This window comes from Amblyomma mixtum, chromosome 1 (genome assembly GCF_055824585.1).
Source record: "Amblyomma mixtum isolate Tamu chromosome 1, ASM5582458v1, whole genome shotgun sequence".
In the NCBI taxonomy this organism is placed as follows: Eukaryota; Metazoa; Arthropoda; class Arachnida; order Ixodida; family Ixodidae; genus Amblyomma; species Amblyomma mixtum.
In genome coordinates this window covers 73,596,687-73,611,936 of record NC_143012.1, presented here as the reverse complement: position 1 = coordinate 73,611,936, position 15,250 = coordinate 73,596,687, and the positions used below count along the sequence as shown (strand labels likewise).

Genomic DNA, 15,250 nt, shown 5'->3' with positions numbered 1-15,250 from the left:
ATTCGATGTCAGCGCACGTTAAAGAACCCCAGGTGATGGTGAGGGTGAAACTTTATTCTTGCCGATATAGAGGACCGACCCGAAGTCGCCCCTCTATTAAACAACAGCCGCTATCCCTTGGGCAGCGGCGGTGTCTTCAGCCTGCTGGAGGAGCTTGATCTGTGTCCCCGGGTTGGGGCTGAGCATTAGAGCCTCCCAATGAGCAGAGTCGGTAATGAATCGACTCGCCGGTAGGGACTGCGGGCCGTTCCGAATCATATGATCCAGGTGGTCGAAATTATTCCGGAGCCCTCAACTACGGCAACAAGACGCGGGTTCGATTCCGGCGGCGGCGGTTGGATTTCGATGGAGGCGAAATTCTAGAGGATCGTGTGTGAGTGCACGTTAAAGAACCCTAGGTGGTCGAAACTACCGGAGCCCTTCACTGCGGCGTCTCTCATGGCCTCAGTCGCTTTGGGACGATAAACCCCATAAACTAAACCAAAGCAATCAACTACAGGACCTATTAAGCATGAAATGCTTTTAGCTCCGTTTTCGGCAGTGTGGTGACGTCACGCCGAGACCGAGAGGCAACATCCAGGCACTGAATTCCACTCATCCGGGCACTGAAACGAGAACATCCGGGCACCGTACGAGATTTAACGAGACTCTCTAAGCCCTCCTACAGGACCGGCATACAAGCGCCGGTAGCTAAGCGCCGAACGGGCGGTGGCGTTCCTGTACGGTGCGGTTGTGTGTGTCCACCGGGTGTCCACCGAGATATGTGAGACAGTTACTGCATAATTTCCTTTCTTCAAATACAATTTTCAGTTTCTTCATTAAGGCCCCTCTTTCTTCTTTCACTGCCACTTCCTCCCTTCCTGTACGGAGCGGTTAAGGTGTCCACCGAGATTACTGAGAATTACAGCGCCATTTCCTTTCCTCAAAAAGCGTTGCGTTCAAAGGGCAAGGCAGCGCGCCGAACGGATGGTGGCGTTCCGTGGACTCCCTGGCAGCGCTACAACACGCTGTCGCGTTCCACTCCTAAAGGCGATGTTTCAGCGTCATTAATCAGCAGTTAATTAGTATTAGTCATTAACCAGTAATTAGTCCATAATTAGTAATTTGCCATTGCTTTGTCATCAATTATGTGTGACGTAATCCAGTGGTGACGTCACCAGTGTCACATAGGCAAAGTGGTGCGGAAAACGCTTTCGCCTCTACGCACTTTAGACAGTTTCGAACGCGCTGCATATACATATTCTTGAGAGGCCTGCGTCTCATCGTGTCAGCGTACGTTGTGTTATGCCCGTAAACATTTCATGCTTACTCTACTCTCGGTTACAGGGGGAGACAGTTTTTTTTTTCTTTTCTTCTCACACTCCCTCGTTTATCCCTTTCCCTACGGCGCGGTTTTTTTCTCCCCCCCCCCAAAAAAAAAAAATATGACACTGCTTGCATGCTTTAACCTTACTAATATGATTTACTTTTTTGACACTCAACGCGCGGATCTAATACAATGTGGGCGACTAACAGTTTTATGCTCTTCATTCTGAAGAGCGTTGCCTGCGACAAGAGCTGTGCTCGCTCTTTAAATGCCTGAACATAAAACCATTGCAAACTTCTTGTACTTGCAAAACTTTGTGCGCTGGTGAGAGACGCATTCGGTAGGGGAGCAAGCAGGCAGCTGCCCTATTGGTAGTGGAACCTTGTCATTCGCTCGTACGAGTCACGCATTTTTGTGAATTCCAGTGTATCCGGTAACCTTTGGATGTTTACCTATGTATATAAAAAATTGCCTAAGCTTAGTCACGCATTCTTGTGAATGCCAATGTATCCGGTAACCTTTGTATGTTTACCTATGTATTTAAATGCCAATGTATCCGGTAACCTTTGGATGTTTACCTATGTATATAAAAAATTGCCTAAGCTTAGTCACGCATTCTTGTGAATGCCAATGTATCCGGTAACCTTTGGATGTTTACCTATGTATTTAAAAAATTACCTAAGCTTAGTCACGCATTCTTGTGAATGCCAATGTATCCGGTAACTTTTGGATGTTTAGCTATGTATTTAAAAAATTGCCTAAGTTTAGTCACGCAGTTTTGTGAATGCCAATGTATCCGGTAACCTTTGGATGTTTACCTATGTATATAAAAAATTGCCTAAACTTAGTCACGCATTCTTGTGAATGCCAATGTATCCGGTAACCTTTGGATGTTTACCTATGTATTTAAAAAATTGCCTAAACTTAGTCACGCATTCTTGTGAATGCCAATGTATCCGGTAACCTTTGGATGTTTACTTATGTATATAAAAAATTGCCTGTGGCTTAGCTCGGCTATGCCAGGATATACGTAGCGCAAGCGGATACGAGCGCAACGATGCGGCAAGCGGTGTGACGTCATACTAAACAGTGACGGTTCCGCGGCGAGGCGCGCAGTGAGACGTCATGCCAGATGGCGCGGCGAGCGCGCGGCGTCCGCCAGTTGCGGCGGTTTCTAGGCAATGGCTGTTGTTGTTGTTGTGACTGAGAGAGAAGGATGAAAAGGAAATTGCACGGGCCTGCTTACTGGCTCGATCCGAGCCACCACCGCTGCCACATGCAGACAGAGGAGAGTGAAAAGATCAGAGGAAAGAGAAAAAAGAAAGAAAAGACGCGCGTCGCAGCAACAACTGCGTCCGCCGAAGCGGACGCTGCTCAAAAAACAGATAAGCGGCCGAAGCCGCGCTCGCCAAAGCGAGAAAGGCTCAATGCCGGTCTCTGCTTCCTCGGAGCACCGCCGCAGCGAGGTCCAATGTAGCTTTCGGTGGAAAAAAAAAAAATTCAGGGGGCACTTTGGCTCTCTAAACGCGTTTCCTGGCGCGCAGTTTGTTTTTATTTACTTTTATTTTTCATATTTTTTATTTTTGCTCCTTTTCTTGTTTTTATCGTTTCTATTTTTATTTTCATCGCCTATTTTAGTTTGTTTTTATTTTTGCTTAATTTCTTATTTTTATTTTCGTTTTCCTGACTTTATTCTTTTTATTTTACTTATGAAACCTATGCATCCACTAGATGCGCCTTTATTCATGCTGGAACCTTGCGCCTGCGTGGCGGAGCGGTAGCGTCTCCTCTTCAAATGCCAAAGGCCCTGGTTCGATTCCCACCCTCGGCGCAGTTTCTTTTTAAGCAGTGACGCCGAATGGCGGACAAATCTGCCGACGCGTCTGTCGACACGGCTGCCGACAGCGTCTGCTAACGACAGTATGAGGCATTAAAGGCTTTCGCCTTAAAAATTTGCCGGCATAGGAGTTCGAAGCCAAGCCCTCTGAGTATCAGGCGCACGAAACGACGACCGTAAAGTGTGTTACGGGTGTGTAGTGCATTTATACTATTTTTAAAAATAAAACCAAGTCTAAATATTCTAATTACGCGTCAGAAATTGCGCGGAATGAAAGGTGGTGTTGTGGAGCTTCATTGTACTGAAACAAATGGTGTGTATGTGTCCTCTTTTAGAGCGCAACTCTTTGGCGTCTGTTCTTGGGTTTCGCGTCGTCGTCGGCGTTGTCGTCGGCCTCGTAACCAGCTCCGCCCCCCTTTCATCCCCCCAGCGCTAGCAGCGACCGACTGATACCGCTGGATGCCGCTGACGCCGCTAGAGAGTCAAGATAACGTGACTGCATAGAACACCGTCGCCGCCATGCAGAAAGAGGAGGAAAGGGTCCCCCCCCCCCCCCCCCTGTTCTTGTGTGGCGGATAGGGTGCTCTTCAGTTGCCGACGCGCCGGTTATTTCACGTAGGCCCCGGCACGTCGACGAATACGTGACCACCTTCCCACGGCTAGACCTGGTTCTTAGCGCTGCGGAAGCGAGGGTTCGCTAGCGCATACATGTGTTGCTCGATTTCTTTGCCTCAATCTATCGAAAAGGTGAAACAGCTTATTTGCTGCGCTCAAATTTCGCATTAGGAAGTAACGTAATCGTCGGTAATTTTTTTTCTAAATTTCATCATAATCAACGTATGTTTTAAATAAATTTTGACATTGTACCACAGCATCGTTTCTAGTGCAATACTAGCTGCTAGCAATAGACAGGTTTAGCTGTGCGTCCGCAAGGGCTTAACGTACGCAACGAGCTTCCGGGGACCGTAGTGTGCATGCGCAGAACACAAGCGCGAGCCCTGCGTCTAGCGTATGTAAGCAAGCCAGCGGGCTTTCAGTTGCGTTGCTTGCGTGGCTGGCGTGGTTAACGTTGGCAACATGGCGGCGCCATGCACTCCCGCTTCGGACCAAATACTGCATCGCCGCTGCATTTTTCGACGCGATAGCCCGCTCTAAACGGTTGTATTCACTTTTATTTTGCTCATTATCACCCCTCTAATGATATAGCTGACAAACAGTCATCGTTTTTGAAGCGAAAAGCTTCACAAGGCTAGTCAACACTGCGCTTCGCGTGACCCGGAGCCTAGATTTGCCACTTCTGCGCATGCGCGAAAAATACATGAAAAAGACAGTGCGCCAGGAGAGAGAGACTTCTTATAGGCACTATACCGTAAGGGAAGGAAAATGAAAAGAAAGTTGGCTTTAAGGAAAGGAAACGACGTCTGTCTCTCATATCTCGGTGGATACCCGAACTGCGCAGTAAGGGCCTTAAGGAAGATGAAATGAAAATTGCTTTTAAGGAAAGCACATGCCTGTCTCTCATATCTTGGCGTACACCCGAAAGGAATGCACATCGCAGTGTCTCTCGATCCCGACCGCTGAGGCCGAATTTCGATGAAGGCGAAATTCTAGAGGCCCGTGTGTCAGTGCACGTTAAAGAACCCAGGTGGTCGAAATTTCCGGAGCCCTTCACTGAGGCGTCCCTCATAGCCTGAGTCTCTTTGGGACGTTAAACCCCAATAAACTAATAAAGCAACCTCCTAAGACAGCACCGCACTCACTAGACGCGCGTCTCCTCCTCCGCCTCCGTACAGACAGTGTGTGGACGGCCGAACGCCACCACCGTTACAGCGCTGCTCCTAGAGGATTGTGCGCGGACTGGGACATCCATGACGCTTTGAAAGGAGCGATATATAATTCCCGCTTGCCCATAAAATAGTCCCAGACACTCGCAATGGAAAGAAAAGAAGAAGCAACAGTCGGTCGGCCAAGAAACCGTCTTGTATAAGTGTAGTACAAATTTTGTATAGCTAAGACAAAAATTCAGGGGGCACTTTGACTGTCTAAAGTGGGTAGAGGCGGAAGCGTTTTCCGCACCACCTTCGCTGTTTCTGTGGCACTGGTGGCGTCACATATAATTGAGTACTAATTACTAAGGGATGACAAATCACTAATTAATGGTTAATTAGTGATTAATGCCTATATACTAATTAACTGCTAATTAATGACGCTTAAGCTTCGCCTTTAGGAGTGGAACGCGACAGCACGTTGTAGTGTTGCCAGGGGGTCCACGGAACGCCACCACCCGTTCGGCGCGATGTCTTACCCTTTGAACGCAACGCTTTTTGAGGAAAGGAAATGGCGCAGTAATTCTGTGTCATCTCGGTGGACACCTGAACCGCACCGTAGAGGAAGGGAGGAATTGGGAGTGAAAGAAGATAGATAAAGAGGAGCCGTAATGAAGAAAATGAAAATTGTATTTGAGGAAAGGAAATTACGCAGTAACTGTCTCACAAAATTCAGGGGGACACTTTTTTTACCTAAAGTGTGGTCACTGATGTGTGGTTAAGATGTTAAGCTTCGCCCCTAAGAGTGGAACGCGACAGCGTCTTGCAACGCTGCCAAGGAGTCCATAGAACGCCATCGCCCATTCGGTTCTACGCCTCGCCCGTCGGTAAATTGGTTTTTGAGGAAAGGAAATGTATCTGTCTCTCATTTGTCCGTGGACACCTAAACCTCGCCGGAAGGGAATGGAGGAGGATGAGAGTGAGTGAAGACACCGTATTCACTAGGCGCGCCTTTGTTCATTCCAAACCATCGAGCTGGCATGGCGGAGTGGATAGCATGCTCGTCTTTCACGCCGAAGACCGGGGTTCGATTGCTGAGCTCGGCCAATTTCTTAATCGGTTTTATTTATTTATATAGCCTGACTAGTAAAGCTAATTACGCTAATTGGGTAATTAATCAATTAACTAAGCTCAGTCCCACTTACTTGGAGCATCACTATACGATCCCTTCAATTGGTTGCATGGTTACTAGCCAAAGTACCATTGGCCCCGTTTGAAATTCGCGCACTGTGACGTTACGACCGTTTCCACCAATTGAAAAGCGTGACATTTTCTGTCGACAACTGCTGCTTACAACGATGAGACATTAAAGGCTTCCGCCTTAATACGTTTCGGAAAAGCCAGAAAGATATACCCTAAGTGTAACCGTAAGTGTAACCTTCAGCTAAACCACGAGCATCGCCGCAGCTTTCCGCTTCGAGCTATCCAGGCTTTTTTTAGATATATTCCAACAGCCAATTTTTTTAGATATATTCAAGAATTTCTTGATGTTAAGCCTAGCTATCTACGGCGTACACTGTCGTCATAGCAACGACCCCCGGTAAAGTACTTCTCCAACTTTGCACTAGAATTTATGCTTTCATTTGATTCAAGTGATTTACATTTAAAAAAAAAAGCTTTCGAATGGAACCACCACTGCCATTAATAAAAGAGGAAATAAAAATTTCTGTGCTCTGGTTAAACCATCTTGGTGGCGAAAGCAATGCAACGTTATGCTTGGTCACACACCGTCGTGCTGATTGTTTGCTTGTTTAGCGTACACATCCTTGGTTTTCATCCGCTTTTCAGGACGTTCGACCCGTTCTTCTGTTTCCTCGGCACGTCTTCGTCTCCTAGCTTCATTCCGTATAGCACAGCTGGACTCACATTCTGAACTTGAAGTGGCTTGCTTGGTTGCTTCTGATTCTCGTCATTTCCGCAGTCGTTCTTCTCGTTGTTCTTCCGTTTCTTGGGCGTATTGTAACCTCTTCCTTGAATTTTTCCTAGCTTGATTGGCTATCGCCTTAGAGTTAAACTGTTCAGAAGCAGTAGAGCAACTAGATTCAGATTAGACTCTACGTCGGTGACTTCCATGGCGAGAGTCCTCGAGGAGCGCGCACGATCGGATCCTCCTGGCTGCGGTGGAAAGAGGAAGCTGAGGTCACGCGTCGCCATAGCAACGGAGAGGCTGACGTCACAGCATCTGTTAGGCGCGGTGGGGGTGGTGAAAAACATTTATTACAGGTTACACATACAGAGGTAGTTTGGGAGGTGGCCCCTAGTGCGCCACCCCCCTCACAATACTAGGTGGGGTCCCTATTCCGGGACCCCATTTGACTCTACCGCCGCTCGGGTACGCCGGACCATGGCCTGTTGGGCCGGAAGATCGTGGCAGCCGAGCAGGGCCGCCCCCCAGTCCTCTCGGGTTGGGTTGGGGTTGGGGGTTAGGGAGGGATTTTTCTGGCATGCCCACACCATATGGTAGGTGTCAGCCACCTCCGTACAGTATGGTCAGAGGCCAGAAAAGGAGGGGTCGAAGTGTTTCATGACTTCCGGGCACAGCAATGTATTTGTAAAAAGTCTTATCAGAAGACGCTCACCTGCTTTTCCCAGCCCCTTGAGAGGGGTCGGGTATTTGCGGTGAGAGTCTTGATAGTGATTGACTATATCTTTAAATATTAAAAGGGGTTCGTTGTCCAGATCCGAATCGGTAAGGTCATCGCCAGGGGCCCGGGAAGTGAGTGCGCGGGCGGCTGCGTCTGCAGCCTCGTTACCTGGTAGGCCTTGGTGGCCCGGAGTCCAAACTAAGAAGCGGAGCGTAGGATCTCGGTCCCGTGCCGCGTTCCGAAGTATTCGATAAGCTGTAAGGGAGACCCAACCCAGCTCGTAATTTCGACAAGCTCCTTGCGAGTCTAAGAGGATATATTGCGCCTGAGGGTGAGAGGCCGCCGGGGCGATGGCTACCTCCTCAGCGTGAGTTGCGCTGGGAGCGTTGAGTGAGCCCGTCCACCTGTATTTGTTGGTCTATGCGGCGATCCTTCGAGGAGCAGGGAGATCCATTGACCACGCGACGAGCGGTTAAACCTGGCATAGTATTGCTTTCACAATATAAGTTTTTTAGAACACAAGTCAAGAGCCTTGACTTGTTGCCAGATGGTGCCACTGTATGTTACGCTTACCGGGCGCTACGCTAGCCACTCCCAACCGAAACTGCTGTTGCCAGGAGGGGTGGCAGCGCGCGTAAGGTGCTCCCGTAGCGTACGCACAGCTTTTGCGGACGCACAGCTAAACTGTCTAATATGAAAGAACCAACCGCCATCGGGCCACCCAAGTACTGAAGGCTTGACCAAACCGCATTCCAGCATACGCTGATAAAGCAGGCAGTGTGCGCGGCAAAAAATTTGCTGTGGTTTGACCAATGGCCTTCCCCAGTAGAATTGCGGCAACAACGGCGCGGCAGTCGCGTTGTCAACGCCAACGCCAATAACAAACATAACGAACATGAAAGCCTATTGCTTCTGCACCGCGTTTCTGGCGGCAAACGTTGTCAATGCCTGCAGCTCACATTTCTCTCTCATAGCCCCACGAACATATTAGCGCGATTCAGGTGTCCACCGAAGCAAAGCAAAGGAAACGCGCATAACTGCCCTATTGGAAGAGTGGACACCTCAATCGTGCCTTAATTACGTGGCGGTAGGGACACATGTGTGCTGCTTGCGTTGGATAGGCCTTCGGCGTTCGTTGTGTTCATTGGCGTTGCCGTTGACAACGTATTATACTCTCATCATTTTAAGGAAAGGAAGTGTGCATAATGGCTCCACGGGTAAGTGGACGCCTGAATCGTACTTATAGGTGTGTACGTGGGGCGATGAGAGAGATGTAGGCTGCGCGCTGCTCTCCGTGTGTGCGCCATGTGACGTTGCCTGCTCCTCGCGCATGCGCACTTGGGGCTCTCATGGCTCCTCGAAATCGCTCACTCCTAGCGTAGTGCTGCTTCCGCAGCAAAAAGACATCGCCGTTTTATTTCTATTTTGGATGCACAACGACACGACGAGAAGCATATTACTTCGCGGCCGTTTCCACTAGCAGCGAGGCGCTCTGAAGAACGAACGTAGTGGGTCACAGGCGAGCTACAAATGAACGGGAGTTCGCTCTTCGCACTCCCGCTTTAGCAGCACTGTCGTTGCTGTATCGAGAACCACCCAATAACTTATCAACACGTTACAAGCATGGCGCTACTGTTTTGACATTGCGCTCGCCAGCAACAGAATAAGCCAACAAAGCCCGAACGGACCATCGCGCATGGGAAGTTGACAGCTGGCGTTAGCGATGTAACGTCGTGATAAAGTTTCTGAGAGGTGACCACGCTAATTCACGAAACATGCACGCTTATAAAAAAAAGCAACTTAACTGCCGCAAGCACTGTCACGTCATGCTAAACGTTTGTAATGTGATAGGTTATGGCGCTAATTTACAAAACATGCACTATTATAAAAAAAAGAAGAAATATCAAAGCCGCCGCGTAATTATGAAGTTTCAGGACTACAGAGAAAAACTTGCGGTGTTACAGGCTTGTTCGAAGCTGAAAGGAACCAAATTCTCTGTGGCTGAAGACTTTTCCAGCCGACTTCGTGAAATTAGAAAAAAATTACCGACGATTGCGTTACTTCCTAATGCGAAATTTGAGCGCAGCAAATAAGCTGTTTCACCTTTTCGATAGTGAGTCAACCCCAGCTGCGGAGTTGGTTTCAGGGACAGTCTCTCCGAGGCTGCACAGCTGCAGAGTCCGAGGAAGTAGCCGTTGCTCTAGCAGTGGCGGAGGGCTATAGAACCGGGCGGTCACTAACAATACTTACGGACTCTCAAACAGCCTGCCGAAATTACATGAATGGCAGGATAGGTCGTCACGCGCTCCGTATACTCCTCGCAGCGAGTGACAGAATTAAAAACCGGGAAGAACAAAACGACAAGATCCTACACAAAATTGTGTGGGTACCGGGGCACACGGGGGTTGCAGGGAACCGAGAGGCCGACAGGATAGCTCGAGGATACATTACTTTCCGAGCTTCCGACGAGACCGCGGAACTCGCGCCAGCACCCAGGGAATACTCGGCCATACTACAAAACTATAGAGGCAGAAGAATGCGATATCCCCCACCGCACAAATCTCTCAGCAGAGAGGAAGCTATCACTTGGAGACAATTACAAACAGGCTCTTTCCCAAACCTACATATACTAAACAAAATGCACCCTACGATATACACGAACAAATGTCCCTGGTGCGACGAAAAACCTACACTATACCACATCACATGGGCCTGCCAAAACATACACTTGGTCCCCAAAATACAAAACCCGAGTGCGGAGCAGTGGGAGACTCTGCTGTCCAGCGACCGCTGCGAAGACCAACAAGGTCTGGTACAGCGAGCTCAACGGGCGGCAGTGGCCAGCGGAGCCCTGGACTGAGGGCAACCGACCACTGGTTAGAGGCGGACGACTTCGACAGGGAAGGCTCCTGGGGGTAGAACCAAGACGTCTCTGAAGAAGCCCCCAAACCGCAGAAGAACCATTACTGTAAATAAAGTTTTCCCTTCCTTCCTTCCTTCAGGGACAACGCCGCCGATGCCGACACAAACAATATGATACCCTCGCTTCCGCAGCGCTAAGAACCAGGTCTAGCCGTGGGAAGGTGGTCACGTATTCGTCGACATGCCGGGGCCTACGTGAAATAACCGGCGCGTCGGCAACTGAAGAGCACCCTATCGGCCACACAAGAACAGGGGGGGGGGGGGACCCTTTCCTCCTCTTTCTGCATGGCGGCGACGGTGTTCTATGCAGTCACGTTATCTTGACTCTCTAGCGGCGTCAGCGGCATCCAGCGGTATCAGTCGGTCGCTGCTAGCGCTGGGGGGATGAAAGGGGGGCGGAGCTGGTTACGAGGCCGACGACAACGCCGACGACGACGCGAAACCCAGGAACGGACGCCAAAGAGCTGCGCTCTAAAATGGCTGAGGCTTAACTTGGTTAACCCTGGTCAGATGCGAAGCATATTGATGGCTAGGCTTGGTAATACATGGCTTTCCTTGGTTGAATACTTGTCATTTTAATACAACCACTAGAAGCCTTCGTCGTGGGGGAAGACAACGGCATGGCTACAGCGGAACGCCGACTAACCCCGAGACGCGCGTTGGGTGGGCGCCTGGATTGCCACGGAAGCCGCGTCCGCCTGCCCGGTGGAGCGAGCGTTTCACCTACACCGAGTGTGAACGCGCGTTGGAAATGCGCGGGAATGCCGCTCGAGGACATTCCATTGTCTGTGCGATGGCATCGTTCTCCCTCTCCCAGCGCGTGACGGCGATCTGTCGTGACGTCATGTGTCACGTGGTATGTCACGTGGTGTGTCGTCACTGTACCACGTGGTCTGCACGGCGTGCAACCACAGCGACGGCGCGAGGTGGACCCTCATCTTCCTATGTCGTGACGTCATGTGTCACGTGGTATGTCACGTGGTGTGACGTCACTGTACCACGTGGTGTGCACGGCGTGTAACCACGGCGAAGGGCTGTAGTGTACCTCCCTCTTCCTCTGTCGTGACGTCATGTGTGACGCAGTATGTCACGTGGTGTGACGTCACTGTACCACGTGGTTTGCACGGCGTGTAACCACGGCGAAGGGCTGTAGTGTACCTCCGTCTTCTATATAAATAAAAAAAAAGTGTACCTCCGTCTTCCTCTGTCATGACGTCATGTGTCACGTGTCACGTGGTGTGACGTCACTGTACCACGTGGTGTGCACGGCGCATAACCACGGCGAAGGGCTGTAGTGTACCTCCGTCTTCCTCTGTCGTGACGTCATGTGTCACGTGGTATGTCACGTGGTGTGCACGGCGCGCAACCACGGCGAAGGGCTGTAGTGTACCTCTAGTAATATGCTTCGCATAAAAAGCAGCTTAACTGCCGCAAGCACTTCGTATACAGTGATCATAATTTTTGTAACTCATTCGAACCGTGCAAAGACAGACGCAAAGTCGAACACGCTTGCCCGCTGTGGTCCGACGGGCGTTTCGAACTGCGCCTGCGGCGCCTGGCGGCAGTAACAGGCTTAAACATCAGTTTCCCAATAGTGCAATGAACGTGACCGCGGTGGCATACTCAGCCAGCCGGGACAAGGTATGATTATCGGGAAGCAAGCACCGGCTCTATCGCTAAAGTAGCTCTGCGGCTGGATCGGCAATGTTTCAGGCTACCGCCATACGTATAGGCGCTCCGCAATGGACTCCCGCTATGCGATAACGCCGAAACCGCGCGTGCATATATGTTTTGTCATGAGCATTCGCGGCTTAGAAGCCAGTGCTCTTTCACTGATAAAGAGCCGCCAATCGTGGCACCGAGATCACTGAGGGCTGTATGTCGGTCGGCCGCAAATGCAGCAGCATCCATGCTCGTGGAACTTTTGACGATCTATCTTGAACCCGGTGAATGCGATCAGGACACGCTCGCGCTATTCGAAGCGCCCGTCGGGCCACTTTAGACAAGTGTGATATGCCCTGTGAACATTTTGGAAGCCGAATGATTCTGCTTTAAACTGGTAAGTGGGTGAACCTGCGTCAACGACGAAATTATCGGGGTGATTAGCAGTCAATGGATTTAAATATAGCGCTGTATTCAAACATACGTATTGAAGACAAAGTATACCCGTCGCGGTGGCTCAGTGGTTAGAATGTTCGGCTATTGACCCAGAGTTCAATGGTTAGAACCCGGCCCCGTTTCGATGGAGGCGAAACTCAAAGGCGCCCGTGTGCTGCACGGTCAGTGCATGTTAAAGATCCCCAGGTGGTCGAAATTATTCGGCAGCCCTGTTGTTATGGTTGCTGCGACTGAACACAGAATGAAAAGAAAATTTCGTTTGCCTGCGGACTGGCTCGAGCTGAGCCTCAACCGCTGCCACGTGCAGATAGAGGAGAGTTAAAAGATACGATAGGAAAGAGTGAAAGAACAGACGCGCGTCTTAACAACCGCGTCCGCCAAAGCAGAGACGCTGGCTGTAACCTTCCGGAGCCCTCTATTAGGGCCCCTATTTATTCCTTCCATCTCTCACTCTGTCCTTTACTCCATCCCTTACGGCTTCGTTCAGTTGCCCTGAGACGTGTGAGAGATACTGCGCCATTTCTCTTCGTAAAAGAAGAAAACTTTACACTGGTTCCTTGCTCTAATCATAGTAATATAATTTATTTTCTTCACACTCTGGGCGCGGACCTAATACAATGTTGGCTGCTAACAGTTTTATGCACTTCATTGAGAGGAGTGTTGCCTGCGACAAGAACTGCGCTGGCTTTCTAAATGCCAGGACATTTAACGGTGCACACTTCGTGTACTTGCAACAGTTTGTGCTCTGGCGAGAGAGGCACTCGGTAGGGGAGAAAGCAGTCAGCGGCTTTATTGGCAGTGCAACTCCGTGAGACGAACACACGAGCAGATAATGGAGATTTTTTTTGTTACTCGCTAATTTCTTCGTCTTACGTGCTTAGTGCCATGAGTTCTTGTGAATATCAATGCATCCGGTAACCTTGGCATGTGTATGTATGCATATAATTTTTTTTTTAGGGCGGAAGGAAGCCTTTAATGCCTCGTACTGTCGTGACCCCGGCTTAGCAAATGTGTCCTCGTTTCGGATGCATGCCTTATAGGGCATATGCCAATCGATAGCCAATCGATGCTTAATCGGCTGCAATCGAAAGACATCGAATCGGCTGCAATCGAAAGACATCGGACCATGATATAAAGGGATTTCATGATTATTCATTGTACTTAATAACTACATAATGATGGTTAAGGACAATTAAGCATGACCTGCACATTTAGTGATACTAGTTAATTATGGTTAGTGTAGGTAGCGTGACCTTAGCTAGTACACTGATTAATTAGTGTTAAGGTACAGGTGCAGTGCACAGTCCTACATGCCACTTTTTAACTACTACTAATTACCAATTAGTCTGGTTTATGGTTTGGTTTATGGGGTTTAACGTCCCCAAGCGACTAAGGCTATGAGAGACGCCGTAGTGGAGGGCTCCGAAAATTTCGACCACGTGGGGTTCTTTAACGTGCACTGACATCGCACAGTACAGGGGCCTGTAGAATGTCTCATCCAAAGAAATTCAACCGCCGCCCCCGGAATAGAAACCGGGTCTTTCGGGTCAGCAGCCGAGCATCAGTGGTTATGGTGCTCGGCTGCTGACCCGAAAGACGCGGGTTCGATCCCAGCCGCGGCGGTTGAATCTCATTTTTACAGGCACCCTTTCTGTTCCTTCTTTCATTCCCTCTTCCTCTGCAAACGGATGACGGGTGTCCACCGAGAGATGCGAGACAGTTTCTGCGTAATTTCCTTTCCTCAAATACAATTTTCATTTCCTTCACTACAGCCCCTCTTTGTCTTTCTTCTTTCACTCCCACTGCCTCCCTTCCTGTACGGCGCGGTTCGGGTGTCCACCGCGATGGTTGCTAGGCAATGGCTCCTGCAGCCGCAACAACACAAAAGTGCGATTCAGGCGTGCACTGACCCAGGGAGCCAGTTATGAGCGCTTCCTTTCCTTAAAATGATCGGAGTGTAAAACATCAACGCCAACGCCAATGAACACAATGAACGCCGAACGGACAACGGCGACGGCGACGCCGCCAAACGGGCGCAAAAGAGCTCGTTCTAAAACACTGCAATCAAAATAGAGATCGCCGTCACCAAAGAATAAAAACCTCACATGCGGGAAGCCCGCCACGCGCCAAGCGGTTCGGGAAAGCGGCGGTGGGTTTACTACAAGGCTTTCGCCAAGCACACATTAGAATTTCCAAAGTGTCTTCGGAAATTTTTTAGAGCGCAGCTCTTTGGCGTCCGTTCCTGGGTTTCGCGTCGTCGTCGGCGTCGGCCTCGGAACCAGCTCCGCCCCCCTTTCATCCTCCCAGCGCTATCGGCGTCAGCGGCATCAGTCAGTCGCTGCTATCTCTTCCCTCCTCCCTTTATCGTGTTGTCCGCTTGCTGCGCGCGCTTCTGCCCCCATCGTTTGCCGCTGGGTGTACACGCCGCCCCCCTCCCCCCTCTTCCTGCGAGTCTCCGGTTGTCAAAGCGCCGGCTCGAACTCAATTCCTTTCTTCGCTCCTCCTCCAATGCAACCCCTGTGCGGTGGCAATCAGAGAGCCAGATCGGTAGCGGCGGATCTGTATATGTGCACCGCCCGAGCCGAAATTGCGAATACGTGTGAAAAATAAAAAAAAAATTCTGTGATAGCGCATACATGTGTTGCTCGATTTCTTT

General features: G+C 50.0%; 1 protein-coding gene across 1 annotated transcript in view; it reads right to left on the bottom strand.

The window, feature by feature from the left end:
• Window positions 1–15,250, bottom strand: part of LOC149366787 (E3 ubiquitin-protein ligase Siah1-like) — a 54,690-nt gene that overhangs the window by 16,821 nt on the left and 22,619 nt on the right. The window lies entirely within an intron of this gene.